At 38.9% G+C, this 19,824-nt stretch overlaps 1 protein-coding gene across 8 annotated transcripts in view; it reads left to right on the plus strand.

Moving 5' to 3' along the window:
• Positions 1 to 1,352: 1,352 nt before the first annotated feature.
• Positions 1,353 to 19,824, plus strand: part of LEPR (leptin receptor) — a 100,542-nt gene continuing 82,070 nt past the window's right edge. For 3 of the 8 annotated variants that reach the window (XM_060023345.1, XM_060023376.1, XM_060023385.1), the window contains exon 1: positions 13,266 to 19,147. The gene's annotated coding sequence lies outside the window, so the exon portion shown is untranslated. The other 5 variants (XM_060023353.1, XM_060023360.1, XM_060023335.1 and 2 more) reach the window with 4 other exon arrangements.

A 19,824-nucleotide genomic window follows, 5' to 3' on the forward strand; every position in this document is an offset into this window, starting at 1 on the left:
GAGTCCTGGAGCCGCCAGAAGCTGAATGAGGCAAGGAAGGATTGTCTCCTAGGCCTTGGGGAAGTCTATGGACCTGACGACATCTCGCCTTTGGACTTCTGGCCTCCAGAATAGTGAACAAATATATTTCTCTTGTATTAATTGTTGAGCCTGTGGTCATTTGTTAAGGCAACCCTAGAAAACTCATACGCTAGTTCATAGCAACTATCTAATTAAGGATTCTCTTGGGTTGTTTTATTTCACAATAATTTGAGGAAGTCAGTATTTCTACTCCAATTCTTATTTTCATCCAGTGAAGACATTTGTCTCCATTAAAGTGACACTGACCCTGGGACAATATTCCTCTGGGGGAAAAGTTCCGTTTACAAAGCTCCACAGGTTGGCCAAGTGTCTGGGTCAGGGAGCAGGGAGACATTGCTTCTGGCTCTACCCATCTCTGGGCTAAGTTCTTTCTGTGTCTCTGATGCTTCTTCCTATGAGGATGCTAGGCGAGTTCCGTTGAAAATTAACCATCCACCCAATCCAGAGTACTCTACTCCCCTTTATTCTTTCTTCCTCACTCTGTTGGTTTCTTTCATATCATCCATCACAACTGGTAATTATATGAATACTTGCTTGTCATAACTCCAAGTTCAAGGAACATAATAATTGCACCTAGCATATTGTGTGGCACTCAGTAGGGCCTCAACAAACATGTATTAATGAATAAATCAGTGAGTGAACATTGTGAGTGGAGAGCAAGAAAATGATTATTACTTTGGGGTCAGAATCAGACTATTCAAGGACGGATTTTTTTTTTTTTTTTAACTTACTACGTCAAACGCCATTGAATTTCAAGATTGAAAAGAATCATGACTTCCTGACAAATACGACCAAAATGCTTGGCTGAAACATTCTCGGTGACAGGAAACTCACTACCTCACTACTTCTGGTCTTTTCCACTTCGCTTTCCTTTCCTACTCCTCCCGATTTTTACAATCTTTATTGCAGCATTTTGCACACCTGATGCACAGAGGCCTGTTAGTCTGTAAGTGGGAGGGACAGAGGGAACCCCAGGGCCCAGTCCAGGGCCTGAGACCCCCGGGGCTCAGAGTGGGCGCGCGGTAGCTGACAGTTGGGTAAGGTAGCGGCGCCACCTTTCTGCCGAGTTCGCCTCGAGTCTCGGCTTCCCTGCGGGCAGAGGGTCCTTCTCTCCGGACTCCTCGATTTTCCTCCCCCAGGCCCGCCGCCACGCGCAGCCGCATCCCCGCCGCCGCCCCCGTCACCTGCGCGCCAGCCCTGACGGCTCGGGGGCCACTCCTGCCGCCCCGGGAGCGGTGGCGGAGGGCGCGGGGCGCGCGGGCGGCGACCCGACCTTTCCTCCCTTCTCTCCCCCAACTCCCGCCTCTCCCTCCGCTCCCCCTCAGCCCCTCCTTCCACACTCCGCTGCCTCCTCTCTCTTGACAGCTGCCCGGCACCTTCGGCAGGGAGTTTGGAGCCGCCCCACCGCAGAGCCTACAGCCGGCCGAGCCCCCGCGCCGCCGCCATCTCTGCCTCCGCCTGGGTGGGACCTGGGCCTCGAGGTGGGACCCAACTCTCTCTCTCTCCTCTACCCGCTTCTGCCACCTCTTCCGTCTCCCGGCCACGCGAGGAGCCGGGCGCCGGGGCGCGCGTGGCTGGCCGGAGCCCGCTGGCCAAGTGGGGACCGGGAGGCCGGGGCGGGTCAGCCGGCGCCACCGGAGGGGCCCGCGCCATGGGGGAGGGGCGGCGGGGGCTCTCGTTCCCCCGGGGCAAGGCGCATCGGGGCGCGCGCCCGAGGGCAGCCAGCCCAGCCTGGGCGCGCACCTGCCGGGCGCCCCAGAAAGGACGTGCCACCTGGCCAACTTCTTTTCCAGGTCTCCTTCCTACTTTGGAAACTGAAGGGACTGCGACGGAAACCAGTAAGCCCTGGGGCCCGGAGGAAGGATTTGTTGGTTTGGATGACAAAAGGAAAAAAAATGTGCTCTAGGGATGGTTTAGCCCGGAGCTTCTGTTTCCACCATCTCCGGCTTTCCCCAAGCAAATTAATAAAACAAAACAAAAACAACAAAACCAAATCCCAACCAAAGCACTTATTTAAAAGGACTTGTAGGGATGTGAAAAAGAGACCCAACCGAGGAATCATTTTGGAAACCCCAGGTAGGATGAGGCCATTTGAGAAAGTGGGAATTTGGGGGTGTTATTTCTAGGACTTGGGTTTGCAAGCAGAAGAGGAGACTGGCTCTTGTAAGCCTGAGGGAGTTCCTTATATTGAGGGACTGCCTGGAGTGCTCTCTGTTAACTTTCATTTCCTTAAGTATTAAAGTATGTTGAAACAAATAGCTCTTTCAGAGCTCTGGACTTGGAGTCAAAACATCTGGCTTTTGGTATGATTTGCCATTTATGGTGACAGCTGTGGTTAGTTTAATTTCTTTGGGCCTCAGTTTCCTCATCTGTCAAGTTCTGAGGGCCTTTTAATAATATCTAAGATGTTTCCCAGCTTAAAAATTTATAATTCTTTAACTTTTTAACATGTTACAAACATTGCTAGCTTCATAATTTCATGAAATTTTAAAAATCTATACTGATCTTGGGATTTTTGTTCATATGCATTTAAGACTTATGATTTTAGGGTTTTCCAACCAAAACTTAAAGAGAAAAACACTTATAAAAGTGCTCAGAAATATGTAGTTTATATGTAACTATTTAGATCATCTCTGAGTCTAGCTTGAAGAATCATGTTCAACTTGAAGTTAATATTTGCAACACTGCAACAAAAACATGTGGCTTTAGTATAAGTACTTATTCACTTTCAGTATTGTATATTTGGAGGAAATAAAAATTGTTTTGGAGGAAAACAAAAATTGCACCTTTCCTATCAATTTCTGCTCTTGAACAGTGTTACTTTTTAGCATGAAGTTGTGTGCAGGATATTAAAAAAATGGTTTCAGACCACTTTAGAGCCTCTCTGAAATTAAGTTCAGTAGCAGAGGTGCCAATTTTAGTAATGCATTTTAGTTGTCTTGGGATGAATCCTAGAAAAATAGCAGAGTTAACTAAACAGATAAACCAGAAATTAGGAATTGACACACAGACACACACAAAGTTGTACAAGAAGTGTGTACTATAAAGTGTCAGCGAGATTTTTATTTCCTTTTGATAAAAAACAACAAACAACTGTTGACTTGTTTTAGCAGACAGAATGTTAGAATAGCTTTTGTTGTTCCTTGTAATTCAAAATTATTTGAGACTTAGTCATCAGTAGTTGGGATAGGTTTAGAAGTGTCTCTGGCTCTTTTTGGTGGCTTTGATCTAAAATAAAACAATGTGTTCCCACCTAGCATGTGCTTTGTATTCCATTTGGAAGAGTGGTATAGATTTGAAGTACTCTTTTATGAACACATTTAAATTTATTTTCATTGCCTTTTCACCTTTGGACTGGAAGTGTCATCAGTTATTCAGGCATTTGTCTTCCATGATAGACTCTGGTGACGTAGATGATCATCTCCTTTGAAAGAGATGCCCAGAATGTTAAAGAAATTGGTTGTTGAATGAACAGAGAGTAGTAGAACTCAAATATCCCGGCTTCTAGTCGCTTGTTGGAAAACAACTGAAAACAGTGGATGGATCTGCGCATGGTCCAACTCATTCATGGCTTGGGAGAGCCATCATGGTTGGCAGAAGCTCTATTCCTCTTTTGTAATGAACTTAGCGAGAAAAAAACAGTGTGTCTTCGCAGTTAGATCACTATTATATAACGAAAAGGTTTGTGTTTGTGAAGTGCAGTATCCCAAGGGGGTCTTAGAAATAAAACTTAAAAAATATCCAGAAAAAGAAAAGAAATGCCTTGGCAGATATTGCACTGCATTTTTCCTGCTGAGAGCCAAACACATACTAAAAAACATGTCCTGTGGAGTTAAAAATGAAGAAAAGGGCTTACAGTCTGCCCTAATTCTTTTGAGATTTTTATGTGATTTACAAATTCCACTTTTAATTAAATCAGAAAGGCACAAGTGTTCGCCTCCTGGCCAGACCTAGTACATATAAACTTTTGGAGTTTCAGTTCAAATTTGGTCTGCTTATAATTTGAAATATTCCTCCTCAAATATTTTTTAAAACTTCTGTTAACTCCGTAGTGATATTACCTGTTGTCTTTTCATACACATCATCTTATTAATCTTTAAATTTTTTGAACTATGACATATACAGGGAGAAGAGTACATCAAACAAATGTACTGGTTGACAAATAATATAGCAAATCATTATAACAGATAATTACAAGGCAAATACCCATTATTTACCATACAAGTAAGAGAACATGCCAATACCCAGAAACCTCTTGCTTGTTCCTTCCTAATCACAATTTTCCTTTTACTTAAAAAAATTATACGAATATAGGAGGCACTCTTTCATAGATTCTTTTGCTTAACATTATGCTTATGAGACTAAGCCATATCCTCTCCATTTGAAAGCATAAACTTTTAAAAAGAGATGTCTATATTCCCTATCATTGATTCATGTCTTCACATTCTCTCTTAAACCTATTTCTATCACTCTTCTGTTTTCAGTACTCTGCCAAAACTATTCCTGTCACTGTCACTGGTGACATCACCTCTCCCAAATCCAGTAGTCAGTTGTCACCTTTGATCTTACTTCACCTGTTGGTAGCATTGTCACAGTTATCACTCTCTGCTCCTTGTAATATTTCTTTGTTGACCTCCAGGACACCATGTACTCTTTTTGATTTTTCCTTCTTCTTCACTAGCCATTGCTTTCTGTCCCCTTTGCTGATCTCTCTTCTGCTCTCAGAGGTTTTAACCTTAGAATATCTTAAGCTGTGGTCCTTGCGAGCTCATTCCTTTCTACGCTCTTTGATGATTTCATGCAATCTCTACATTTGTACACTGATGCCTCCAAAATGACAGCTCAAGCTTTGAGTTATCTCCTTGAACTTCAGACCTCTATGTCCATCTGCCTGCTCAACATTTCCATTTGAATGTCCAGTAGACATCTCCAGTTCAGCATGCTCCAAATGGAATCTTCATCTTGCCCAAGCCCACTCTATCTGCAGCCTTCCCTACCTTCATCCTTCACGTTGCTCATGCCCCAAAACTTGGAGTCATCTTTGATATCTCCCATTCCCTCATACCTTAGATGTCATGTGTCAGGAAGTCCTCTTTGCTCTATCTTCAAAATAATTCCTGAATATAATTACTTTCATCACCTGCATAGCTGCCATCCTAGTCTGAGCTGACACCATCTCCCACGTGGATTATTGCAAGAACCTCCTAACTGGTCTCCCCATTTTCATTCTTTTCCCTCCATAATCCAGTCTCAAAATTGCAATTAGAGCTTTTTCTTGCAACATATGTCAGATCATGTCACTGTTTTCCTCCAAAATCTCCAGTGCCTTTCCAGTTCATACAGAGTAAAGTCTTAAAGGACCCAAATCCTTAGAATTACCTATAAGGTGCTACGTGTTTTTTTCTCTCCCATTTACCTATCTGATCTCATTTCTTGCTGTTTTTCTCATTCACTCAGTTCCAGCTACACTGGTCTCCTTGGTATTCTTTGAGTATATCGGGGACCATCTTTGCTCTGGCTGGAACGCTCTTCTCCCAGATACCACAGGACTTACTCTGTTACTTTCACTTCTTTTCAATCTTTGTTCAGTTGTCTCCTTTTCAATGAAGCCTACTCTGATTATCACATTTAAAATTGTACATCTTACCTTGCAAAACACTTTCCCCTTTCCTTTGCTTTTCCGCATGTACTTACTACCTTTAAAAATACTGTATGACTTAATCATTTTTCCTGTCTCATTTCTATTAGAATGCAAACTCCATGAGGGTGGATTTTTTTTTTCCTGTTTTGCTCCAAAATAGAGCCTAGTACCTGAAATAGAGCCAAGCATATAAGGGGAGCTCAGTAATTTTTTTTGATGATTGAATGCTGTTGCTGACAGTGGATGTTGTTTGTTTGTTTTCATTACTGGATATATTTTATTATATGAATATAATACCTTTATTTTTTACTCATTCTGTTTAAGGATATTTGGGTCATTTCTGTCCTTCTCTTCTTCCCTCCCTCCCTTTTTCCTTTCTTCCTTCTTCTTCTCTCCCTCCCTTCCTTCCTCCCTCCCTCCTTCTGTCCCTTTCTTTCTTTCACTACCATAAATAAACCACCTATGATTCTTCTTCTACAAATGCCTTGGTGCTTAGATGCAGGAGTTTCTTTAGAGTATAAAACTGCTAGTCAAATTACTAGAACACAGGGCTTGCAGATATCAGCTTTATTAGATAATGCCACAATTTTCCAGCATGGTTCCACCAATTTATATTCCTACTTTCATTCCTCTACATCCCTGCCAAAATTTAGTATTATCATGACCTTTAATTTTTGCCCATCTGGTAGGTATGTATTATATCATTACTGTTTGTTTCCTCAATTACTAGTGAGATCGAGCCTAGTATCTGTAAAAATAGGCTAGGTTATGCTGCGGTAACAGATTATCCCCAAATCTCATTGACTTAATGCAATAAAGGTTTATTTTTCATTCAAGAAAAGTTTCCTCTGGATTAAGGCAACTTTCCAGGGCAACTATTGTCAGGTCTAAATTCAGGGAACCTCCGTCATTCTGTAGCTGTACAATCTGGAACACAGGACTTTCCCAGTTGGTATAGTATGGGAAAAGAAAGTGGGGGTAATCATGAACTAGCTTTAAATGCCTCCATCTGGAAGTGACATGAATGATTTACACTCATACTTTAGACGCAAAAGAAGTCATATGGTATGCCTAACTTCAAGGAGGTGGGGAAGGTTAACCTCTGTTCTAAAAGAAAAAATAAATCTGAGAATACTGGTGAGCAGCAATGTATTAGTTACCCATTTCTGTGTAACAAGTTACCCCCAAATTTAGTGGCTTAAAACAACAAATACTTACTGTTTTCAAATATCAAGAGTTGATAATATGTTGGGTCTGTTTTTGGGCTCTGTATTTGTTCCTTTGACCTCTTTCTGTAATTACTACAGGTTTAAATTGTCTTGCTATCTGGTAGGTAGGGGAGTAAATCCTCCCACTTGGTGCAATTTTTTCAGGAGTGCTATAGCATTCCTTGGCCCTTTACCTTTCCATATACATTTTTTCAATCAGTTTGTCAAGTTCTAAAAAATTGGTTAGGAATTTAATGGAGATTCTATTGAGATTGTTTTGAGTCTATAAACAATTAAAAGGAAATTGATACCTTGTAAATATTCAGTTCTAGAATCCATGACTGTCTCTCAATATATTTAGGTCTTCTCTAATATGATAAATGTAAGCATAGTCTCATTTTTCCCTTAGGAGTCCTTGAACATCTTCTTGTTTGATTTATTCACAGAAATTGCATATTTTTGAAGTTATTTTAAATGAATCTTTTCAAAAAATTCATTGTGTTTCTGTTACTGCCATAGAGAGATAAACTTGACCTTTAAAAGTATTTTAAAAATAATAGCTTTATTGGACTATAATTCACATATCATAAAATTCATCCTTTTATAGTGTACAAATCACTGGTTTTCAGTACGTTAACAGAGTTATATAACCATCACCACTATCTAATTTTAGAGCATTTTTGTCACTCCCAAAAGAAACCCCATACCCCTTAGCATTCACTCCCCATGCCCCCTCTTCTGATCCCTGGAAACCACTGATGTACTTTCTGTGTCTAAGGATTTGCCTATTCTGGACATTCTGGACGAATAAAATGATGGGGACTTTAGTGAACAGATTCTTTCACTTAGCATGTTTTTAAGGTTTATCCATGCTGTATCATGGATCAGTACTTCATTCTTTTTATGGCCAAATAATATTCCGTTATATGGATATATCACATTTTATTCATTCATTCGTTAGTTGATGGACATTTGGGTAGTTTTCACTTTTTGGCTATTATGAATAGTGCTGCTACTAACATTTGCATACAAGTTTTTGTGTGAATGTATGTTTTCATCTCTTTTGGGTATATACCTGGGAGTAGAATTGTTCAGTCATATGTAACATTATGTTTAACATTTGAAAATCTGCCAAACTATTTTCCAAAGCAGTTTTCATCATTTTACATTCCCACCAGCAAGGTACAAGGGTTCCAATTTCTCCACCTCCTTGTCAACATTTGTTACAGTTCAGAACCTTGATTAAGCTATCATAGTGGATGTGAAGTGATACTCATTATGGTTTTGATTTGCATTTTCTGATGACTGATGATATTGAGCACCTTTTCATGTGCTTATTGACCATTTATATATCTTTTTTTTGAGAAATGTTCTTTGCTTATTTTTAATTGGATTGTTTGTCTTTTTATTGTTGTGTTGTGAGAGTTCTTCATATAGTGTACAATCGCTTTTAAGATACAGGATTTCAAATATTTTCTCCCATTCTGTGAGTTTTCTCACTTTTTTGATGGTATCCTTTGAAGCCCAAGGGTTTTAACTTTGTCTAGTTTATCTATTTTTATACTTAATTTCAGTCTAAGAAGCCATTACCTAATTCAGGGTTGCAGAGCTTCATTTCTGTGTTTTACTTATAAGAATATTAGAGTTTTAGCTTTTATGTTTAGGTTTTTGATTACTTTGAATATATGGAATGAAGGAAAGGACCAATTTCATTCTTTCACATTTGGGTATCTACTTGTCCCACCACCATTTGTTGAAAAGACCATTCTTTCCCCATATCTAAGTGTCTTGTCAAAAATCATTTTGCCAAAAATGTAAAGGTTTACTTCTGGAATCTCAACTCTGTTCCAATGACCTATACTTCTATCTTTATACCAGGTACCACACTGTCTTGATTACTGTAGCTTTGAAGCAAGTTTTGAAATCAGAAGTGAATCCTCCAAATTTGTTCTTCTTTTTCAGTATTGTTTTAGCTATTCCCTTGCATATATCAATACATATGAATTTTAAAATCAGCTTGTCAATATATATACAAAATGTAGCTATAAACTTGAAGGGATTGCATTGAATCAATTTGGGAAATATTACAATCTTAATAAAATTGTTTTTCAGTCTATGAACGTGGGATGTTTTTCCATTTATTTAGGTATTCTTTAAGTTCTTTCAGTGATGTTTTATAGCATTCAGTGTACAAATAATTGCATTTCTTTTGTTGAAAATATTCCTGAGTATTTTATTATTTCTGATGCTATAGGAAATGGAATTATGTTTTAATTGTATTTCAGATTGTTCATTGCTCATGCACAGAAATAGAAGTGATTTGTGTACATTGATCTTGTATTCTGCAACCTTGCAGAACTTACTTATTAGGTGCAATATAGTTTTTGTGAATTCCTTATTATTTTCTACATACAAGATCATGTAGTCTGAGAATAGAGATAGTTTTACTTCTTTGTTTCTAATCTGGATGCCTTCTATTTCTTTTTCTTGCTCAATTGCCCTGGCTAAAACCTCTAGTTGAATAGAAAGTGCAGGTGAATAACTTTGTCTTGTTCCTGATCTTAGCAGGGAAGCAGCCAGTCTTTCACCATTAAGTATGATGTTAGCTATGGGTTATTCATATGCAGCTTTATCAAGTTGGAGAAGTTCTCTTCTATTCCTAGTTGAATGTTTTTGTCATGAAATGGCATTGGAATTTGTCAAACCCTTTTTCTATGGACATGTCATGTCTTTTATTCTATTATTATGATTGATTGATTTTCACATTTTAAATCAAACTTGCATTCCTGAGGTAAATCATATTTGGTCATAGTGTATAATCCTTTTTATACATTGCTGGATTTGGTTTGCTAGTATTTTTGCATCTATATTCATAAAGGATTTTGGTCAGTAGTTTTCTTTTATTGTGATGTCTTTGTCTGGTTTTGGTATCAGAGTAATACTGGCTTCATATAATAAGTTGGGAAGGGTTTAAAATGCTTGGTTTTAGGTAGTTATATTTTCCACCAGCAATCTTGCTAAGTTTTGTAATTAAGTTAAACAGCTTACATATAGATACTTCGGGATTTTCCACTTTTCTTGTCATTCATGAATAATGACAGTTTTGTTTCTTCCTTTATATTCCTTAAACCTTTTCCACTTCTCTTTCTGCCTTGCCTAGGACCTCAGGTATAATGTTGATTTGAAGTGCTCACAGGTGAAGTCATGTCACATTAAGAATGATGTTTCTTTCTTTGAATTTCCTCTCAGTACTGCTTTATCTGCATGAAATAATTTAAGTTTTGAGATGCTTTTTTCACTATCATCAGTTTAAAATATATTATATCTTTTTTGCCCAGTGGCTTACTTTTTTTCTTAATGTCCTAGTATATGGCATTTGTGTAGTTATATTTTTGCTATTTTTTCTGTTTTAAAAACACCGTGGACAGAGAACGTGGTCTGTATGATTTTAGTCCTTTGGATTTGTTTGTAACTTACCTTATGGCTTTGTACGTGGTCAGTTTTTGTAAATGCCCCATTGGTGATTAAAAATAATATGCAGTCTACAGTTTGGGGGAGCAGAGTTCAATCTATGTCAAATTTGTTAATGTTTTTGTTCCAGTATCATTTGTTAGTATTATTTCAATCTCATACATCCTCATGTATTTGTGTCTGCTGTGCTATTCATTCTTTAGGAGAGTGTATTAAAATTTTCTACCATATATGTGGATATCTGTCTTTTTCCTTGTGGTACTCTGAATTTTCACCATATACATTTCAAGGCTACATTATAATAAATATATGTTATTTTGAGGTTATACTACATGTACACATTTAAAATTATTATGTATTCCTGCTGAATGGATGCTTTCATTAATTTGGAGTGATTCTCGAGTTATATTTCTGTTTTTGTAGGGTTTATTAAAGGGATACTACTTTAAAATATGTATTTATATGTTTAACAACCTTTTTCAGTAGCTCTAACTTATGATTATCCTCATGCTTCCTGTTGGCTTTAAAATGAAAACCAGAAATATCCACTCTTGTAACCCTTCAATCCACATTGCTGATGTGCCAAGCTTCAAGATGTGATTAATGCCATTGTAATATTTTTAAGTGAGATTCAGTAGATGTTTATAAGAAATATCAGACACAGAAATACTGGTTATGTAGTAAAACATCCCTGTCAAATTTAAGTGCCATCAACTTGGAAGTTTAAAATCTTTTTTTTTTAAAAAAATATTTATTTATTTATTTGGCTGCATCAGGTCTTTGTTGCGGCATGCGGGATCTTCACTGCAGCATGCGGGATCTTTCGTTGCGGTGCGTGGGCTTCTCTAGTTGCGGTGCGTGGGCTTCTCTCTAGTTGTGGTGCCCAGGCTCCAGAGCACTTGGGCTCAGTAGTTGCAGCACACAGGCTTAGTTGCCCCGTGGCATGTGGGATCCTAGTTCCCCGACCAGGGATTGAACCTGCGTCCCCTGCACTGGAAGGCAGATCCTTAACCACTGGGCCACAAGGGAAGTCCCTAAAATCTTTTCCAGAATGTGAACACTGAATATGTCTAAGGTAGGCTGTGTGAAATTTTTGTGGATATTGATTCTCACTGAATGAAAGTCAGCAAGTCTCTTATTCTTCCATAGAATTGATAGGCTAGATTCTTCCCACTTATACAATTTTATCGTACCAATAAAGTGTCCTCCAAAGTGAATACAGCCCACTTTCAATTTTGCCTGGCATCAGCATCTTTAAGTGGTCCAGTCGGCTGGGTTAAAGCTGTGGCTTTGCTGAGCGTAGATGGAGACTCGCTGAGGAGAGAACAGAGCTGTGGGAACCATTGTCTGTGGATGGTCTTAAAGGAGAGAGTCACGCATATGAGAACTATTTTAATGAAATTTTCTGGTACCCTGTGGACCTACTTAAATCAGACTAGAGTACTATGGACTAGCAAATAAAAATGACCCAAATGGAGACACCCTAAAGGGGCATTGTGATGTTGATATTAATTTTTAAGTCTTTGCCAATTAGAGAGAAAATTCAGAAACAGTACAGACTTACAAATCTGTATATATATATGTGTGTATAACAGTGAATGAGAAAGATAAAGAGAGAAGGAGGAAGGGAGGGAATGGGGGGAAGAGAGAGAGACAGACAGATTGACGGACTGACTGACCGACTCTACTCTTGGGCTAATAATTTCTATAATGTTTATGGAAATGTATAAATGTTTTATCTAGTTGTACTAGATAATAGCTAAAGATGTGAGCCAAGTAAGGATTCTCAGTGGCGTCTATAATGGTATTATAATAGGCTTTAAAATGTGAACTCATGTTTAAGAACAGCTGTTACCAAATAGCTGTTTGGTGAAGGCATAGGACAACTTAGTTTTTCTCAGAATTATATTTTCTCATTTTACTTTAACTAGCACGTGTTATTTGGGTGTCTAAACCTATGAGATAATCAAATAATTAGACTTCTGTATGCACCAACAAAGTTTCTGAACCAAACTGGTCAGTGTGTAGGAGATGAAAGAGAAAATAAATTATACACACACATATATGTGTGTGTGTATATGTGTTTATGCATAAACAGAGAGAAAACATACTGGCACATACATAATAAGCACCTGATAATTGTAGTTGCTGTTATATTATGAAGATGTTATCTGTTAGGATCATGACCTACCCAGGAGGTAGCTGAGTATTTCTCTAGTGACCTGGGTGTCTTGCAGTAACACTGCTGGTTACAGGTCTGATCTGAGAGAACAAAAAGTTCTATAAGAAAACCTTTTAAAATAATACTTACGATATGCTTCACATTCCTCCCCATTCTTCAAGAGGCAGTTAAATCCTCACTCCCCTCTGAAATCTGTTATGATTTATCCAAATTAAAAGTAATATCTGATTCCTCCTAGTTACCGCTCTTTCTAGTTAGTTGTAATTCTTTAAGACATTGTGGATTTTTAAGATACACCACTGCTTTTGCACTGCTAAGAAAGAAAAAGCTCTGCCTGTTTATTGTACAATGCTTTCTCATTGTTTAGAATTTTTGTTTTATGTCTACTGAAAGGGCTCTTTTAGAAGTACTTAGGTAAAGATTTTTGTTTAAATCATATCACTCTCATGAGGAAAGTAAAAGTCAAAGAAATCCATTAAGGAATTCGTTTTCTTATTCAGAATCCGGTTTTTCTGAATCATTTTTCAACTCAGTGTTGTTGATGTCAGTATTTTCCCAAATGGTATCATACTCTGGGTTATCAAGACTATTTGTTATATAGCACTTCAAAAAAGAATGCTTCACTATGGTTTCTGAGATTTTCTTTTTTCTTTTTTTTTTTTTTTCCATCGGTTCCCTTGGGAGAGGGGGACTGTGGCCCAGGGGAATGCTGTTTGTGGGCTCTTATTTTTTTTTGAATTTTGTTTTATTTATTTTTTTATACAGCAGGTTCTTATTAGTCATCCATTTTATACACATCAGTCTATACATGTCAATCCAAATCTCCCAATTCATCCCACCCCCACCCCCACCCCCCCACTGCTTTCCCCCCTTGGTGTCCATACATTTGTGCTCTACATGTGTCTCAATTTCTGCCCTATAAACCGGTTCATCTGTACCATTTTTCTAGGTTCCATATATATGCATTAATATATGATATTTGTTTTTCTCTTTCTGACTTACTTCACTCTGTATGACAGTCTCTAGATCCATCCACGTCTCTACAAATGACCCAATTACGTTCCTTTTTATGGCTGAGTAATATTCCAGTGTATGTATGTACCACATCTTCTTTATCCATTCATCTGTTGACAGACACTTAGGTTGCTTCCATGTCCTGGAGATTGTAAATAGTGCTGCATTGAACACTGTGGTATATGACTCTTTTTGAATTATGGTTTTCTCAGGATATATGCCCAGTAGTGGGATTGCTGGGTCATATGGTAGTTCTATTTTTAGTTTTTTAAGGAACCTCCATACTGTTCTCCATAGTGGCTGTATCAATTTATATTCCCACCTACAGTGCAAGAGGGTTCCCTTTTCTCCACACCCTCTCCAGCATTTCTTGTTTGTAGATTTTTTGATGATGGCCACTCTGACTGGTGTGAGGTGATACCTCATTGTAGTTTTGATTTGCATTTCTCTCATGATTAGTGATGCTGAGCATTCTTTCATGTGTTTTTTGGCTATTTGTATATCTTCTTTGGAAATGTCTATTTAGGTGTTCTGTCCATTTTTGGATTGGGTTGTTTGTTTTTTTGATATTGAGTTGCATGAGCTGCTTGTAAATTTTGGAGGTGAATCCTTTGTCCGTTGATTCATTTGCAAATATTTTCTCCCATTCTGAGGGTTGTCTTTTCATCTTGTTTATGGTTTCCTTTGCTGTGCAAAAGCTTTTAAGTTTCATTAGGTCCCATTTGTTTATTTTTGTTTTTTTTTCCATTACTGTAGGAGGTGGGACAAAAAAGATCTTGCTGTGATTTATGTCAAAGCTTGTTCTTCCTGTTTTCCATTAAAAGTTTTATAGTGTCTGGTCTTACATTTAGGTCTCTAATCCATTTTGAATTTATTTTTGTGTATGGTGTTAGGAGTGTTCTAATTTCATTTTTTTTTGTGTGGTACGCGGGCCTCTCACTGCTGTGGCCTCTCCCGTTGCAGAGCACAGGCTCTGGATGCGCAGGCCCAGCGGCCATGGCTCACGGGCCCAGCTGCTCTATGGCACGTGGGATCCTCCCGGACTGGGGCACGAACCTGCGTCCCCTGCATCAGCAGGCGGACACCCAACCACTGTGCCACCAGGGAAGCCCTCATTCTTTTACATGTAGCTGTCCAGTTTTCCCAACAGCACTTATTGAAGAGACTGTCTTTTCTCCATTGTGTATCCTTGCCTCCTTTGTCATCGACTAGTTGACTGTAGGTGTGTGGGTTTATCTCTGGGCTTTCTATCTTGTTCCATTGATCTATATTTTGTGCCAGTACCATATTGTCTTGGTGATTGTAACTTTGTAGTATAGTCTGAAGTCAGGGAGTCTGATTGCTCCAGCTCTGTTTTTTTCCCTCAAGACTGCTTTGGCTATTCGGGGTCTTTTAGGTCTCCATACAAATTTTAAGATTTTTTTTGTTCTAGTTCTGTAAAAAATGCCATTGGTAATTTGATAGGGATTGCATTGAATCTGTAGATTGCTTTGGGTAGTATAGTCATTTTCACAATGTTGATTCTTCCAGTCCAAGAACTTGGTATATCTCTCCCTCTGTTGGTATCATCTTTAATTTCTTTCATCAGTGTCTTGTAGTTTTCTGCATATAGGTCTTTTGTCTCCCTAGGTAGGTTTATTCCTAGGTATTTTATTCTTTTTGTTGCAGCAGTAAATGGGAGTGTTTCCTTAATTTCTCTTTCAGATTTTTCATCATTAGTATATAGGAATGCAAGATATTTCTGTGCATTAATTTTGTATCCTGAAACTTTACCAAATTCATTGATTAGCTTTAGTAGTTTTCTGGTGGCATCTTTAGGATTCTCTATGTATAGTATCATGTCAAATGCCAACAGTGACAGTTTTACCTCTTCTTTTCCAATTTGTATTCCTTTTATTTCTTTTTCTTCTCTGATTGCCGTGGCTAGGACTTCCAAAACTATGTTGAATAATAGTGGTGATGAGTGGACATCCTTGTCTTGTTCCTGAACTTAGAGGAATTGCTTACAGTTTTTCACTATTGAGAATGATGTTTGCTGTGGGTTTGTCATATATGCCCTTTGTTATGTTGAGGTAGGTTCCCTCTATGCCTACTTTCTGGAGAGTTTTTATCACAAATGGGTGTTGAATTTTGTCAAAAGCTTTTTTGCATCTATTGAGAGGATCATATGGTTTTTCATCTTCAATTTGTTAATATGGTGTATCACATTGGTTGATTTGTGTATATTGAAGAATACTTGCATTCCTGGGTTAAGTCCCACTTGATCATGGTGTATGATCCTTTTAATATGTTGTTGGATTCTGTTTGCTAGTATTTTGTTGAGGATTTTTGCATCTATATTCATCAGTGATATTGGTCTGTAATTTTCTTTTTTTGTAGTATCTTTGTTTGTTTTTGGTATCAGGGTGATGGTGGCCTCATACAATGAGTTTGGGAGTGTTCCTTCCTCTGCAATTTTTGGAAGAGTTTGAGAAGGATGGGTGTTAGCTCTTCTCTAAATGTTTGATAGCATTCACTTGTGAAGCCCTCTGTTCCTGGACTTTTGTTTGTTGGAATATTTTTAATCACAGTTTCAATTTCATTACTTGTGATTGGTCTGTTCATATTTTCTACTTCTTCCTGGTTCAGTCTTGGAAGGTTATACCTTTCTAAGAATTTGTCCAGTTCTTCCAGGTTGTCCAGTTTATTGGCATAGAGTTGCTTGTAGTAGTCTCTTGAGATGCTTTGTATTTCTGTGGTGTCCGTTGTAACGTCTCCTTTTTTTTTCACTTTATTTTTTTTTTGTGGTACGCAGGCCTCTCACTGTTGTGGCCTCTCCCGTTGCGGAGCACAGGCTCTGGACGTGCAGGCTCAAGCAGCCATGGCTCACGGGCCCAGCCACTCCGCGGCACGTGGGATCTTCCCGGACCGGGGCACGAACCCATGTCCCCTGCATCGGTAGGCGGACTCTCAACCACTGCGCCACCAGGGAAGCCCCGTAACTTCTCCTTTTTTATTTCTAATTTTATTGATTTGAGTCCTCTCCCTATTTTTCTTGATGAGTCTTGCTAATGGTTTTTCAATTTTGTTTATCTTCTCAAAGAACCAGTTTTTAGTTTTATTCATCTTTGCTATTGTTTTCTTTGTTTCTATTTCATTTATTTCTGCTCTGATCTTTATGATTTCTTTCCTTCTGCTAACTTAGGGTTTTGTTTGTTCTTTCTCTAGTTCCTTTAGATGTAAGGTTAGATTGTTTATTTGAGAGATTTTTCTTGTTTCTTGAGGTAGGCTTGTATAGCTATAAACTTCGCTCTTAGAACTTCTTTTGCTGCATTCCATAGGTTTTGGATCATCGTGTTTTCCTTGTCATTTGTCTCTAGGTATTTTTTGATATCCTTTTTGATTTCTTCAGTGATCTCTTGGTTATTTAGTAATGTGTTGTTTAGCCTCCATGTGTTTGTGTTTTTTACGTTTTTTTCCCTGTAATTCATTTCTAATCTCATAGCATTGTGGTCAGAAAAGATGCTTGATATAATTTCAATTTTCTTAAATTTACTGAGGCTTCTTTGTGACCCAAGATGTGATCTATCCTGGAGAATGTTCCGTGCGCACTTGAGAAGAAAGTGTAATCTGCTGTTTTTGGATGGAATGTCCTATAAATATCAATTATATCTCTCTGGTCTATTGTGTCATTTAAGGCTTGTGTTTCCTTATTAATTTTCTGTTTGGATGATCTGTCCGTTGGTGTAAGTGAGATGTTAAATTCCCCCACTATTATTGTGTTAGTGTCGATTTCCTCTTTTATAGCTGTTAGCAGTTGCCTTATGTATTGATGTGCTCCTATGTTGGGTGCATATATATTTATAATTGTTATATCTTCTTCTTGGATTGATCCCTTGATCATTATGTAGCGTCCTTCCTTGTCTCTGTTAATAGTCTTTGTTTTAAAGTCTATTGTGTGATATGAGAATTGCTACTCCAGCTTTATTTTGATTTCCATTTGCATGCAATATCTTTTTTATCCCTTCACTTTCAGTCTGTATGTTTCCCTAGGTCCGAAGTGGGTCTCTTGTAGAGCGTAGCATATATATGAGTCTTGTTTTTATATCCATTCAGCAAGCCTGTGCCTTTTGGTTGGAGCATTTAATCCATTCACGTTTAATTATCAAAATGTATGTTCCTATGACCATTTCGTTAATTGTTTTGGGTTTGTTTTTGTAGGTCCTTTTCTTCTCTTGTGTTTCCCATTTAGAGAAGTTCCTTTAGCATTTGTTGTAGAGCTGGTTTGGTGGTGCTGAATTCTCTTAGCTTTTGCTTGTCTGTAAAGCCTTTGACTTCTTCATTGAATCTGAATGAGATCCTTGCCGGGTAGAGTAACCTTGGTTGTAGGTTCTTCCCTTTCATCACTTTAAGTATATCATGCTACTCCCTTCTGGCTTGTAGAGTTTCTGCTGAGAAATCAGCTATTAACCTCATGGGAGTTCCCTTGTATGTTATTTGTCGTTTTTTCCTTGTTGCTTTCAATAATTTTTCTTTGGCTTTAATTTTTGCCAATTTGATTACTGTGTGTCTCGGCTTGCTTCTCCTTGGGCTTATCCTGTATGGGACTCTCTGCACTTCCTGGACTTGGGTGGCTATTTCCTTTTGCATGTTAAGGAAGTTTTTGACTATAATCTCTTTAAATATTTTCTCCGGTCCTTTCTCTCTCTCTTCTCCTTCTGGGACCCCTATAATGTGAATGTTGTTGCATTTAATGTTATCCCAGAGGTCTCTTAGGCTGTCTTCATTTCTTTTCATTCCTTTTTCTTTATTCTGTTCCGCAGCGGTGAATTCCACCATTCTGTCCTCCAGGTCACTTATCCATTCTTCTGCCTCAGTTTTTCTACTATTGATTCCTTCTAGTGTAGTTTTCATTTCAGTTATTGTATTGTTCATCTCTGTTTGTTTGTTACCTTAATTCTTGTAGATCTTTGTTAAACATTTCTTGCATCTTCTTGATCTTTGCCTCCATTCTGTTTCTGAGGTCCTGGATCATCTTCACTATCATTATTCTGAATTCTTTTTCTGGAAGGTTGCCTGTCTCCACTTCATTTAGTTGTTTTTCTGGGGTTTTATCTTGTTCCTCCATCTGTTACATAGCCCTCTGCCTTTTCATCTTGTCTATCTTTCTGTGAATGTGGTTTTTGTTCCACAGGCTGCATGATTGTAGTTCTTCTTGCTTCTGCTGTCTGCCCTCTGGCGGATGAGGCTATTTACGGGGCTTGTGCAAGTTTCCTGATGGGAGGGAGTGGTGCTGGCTACAGCTGGCTGTTGCTCTGGTGAGCAGAGCTCAGTAAAACTTTAATCCACTTGACTGCTGATGGGTGGGGCTGGGTTCCCTCCCTGTTGGTTGTTTGGCCTGAGGCGACCCAACACTGTAGCCTACCCAGGCTCTTTGGTGGGGCTAATTGCTGCCTCTGAGAGGGCTCCCGCCAAGGAGTACTTCCCAGAACTTCTGCTGCCAGTGTCCTTGTCCTCACGATGAGACAGAGCCACCCCCTGCCTCTGCAGGAGACCCTCCAACACTAGCAGGTAGGTCTGTTTTGGTCTCCTATGGGGTCACTGATCCTTCCCCTGGGTCCTGATGTGCACACTACTTTGTGTGTGCCCTCCAAGAGTGGAGTCTCTGTTTCCCCCAGTCCTGTTGAAGTCCTGCAATCAAATCCCACTAGCCTTCAAAGTCTGATTCTCTTGGAATTCCCCCTCCGTTGCCGGACCCCCAGGTTCGGAGGCCTGACGTGAGGCTCAGATCCTTCACTCCAGTGGGTGGACTTCTGTGGTATAAGTGTTCTCCAGTTTGTGAATCACCCACCCAGCAGTTATGAGATTTGATTTTATTGTGATTGTGCCCCTCCTACTGTCTCATTATGGCTTCTCCTTTGTCTTTGGATGTGGGGTATCTTTTTTGGTGAGTTCCAGTGTCTTCCTGTTGATGATTTTCAGCAGTTAGTTGTGATTCTGGTGTTCTCGCAGGAGGGAATGAGAGCACATCCTTCTACTCCGCCATCTTGAACCAATCTCCGAAATTTTCTTTTAAGTTGGTTCATTTTGCAAATTTTATGCTGGCTCTATATTGATCTTAGCAAAAGATGTCCACAGAAGGTTTTCAGATAGCACACAGGGCTCATATTCCTTCCTTCCTCAAATGGTCTTTCAATAGTTTGTTAACTGAAATATTGATGGATTAAAATTGTCCTGTCTGTCATTAG

This window comes from Delphinus delphis, chromosome 1 (assembly GCF_949987515.2).
Source record: "Delphinus delphis chromosome 1, mDelDel1.2, whole genome shotgun sequence".
Classification (NCBI taxonomy): Eukaryota; Metazoa; Chordata; class Mammalia; order Artiodactyla; family Delphinidae; genus Delphinus; species Delphinus delphis.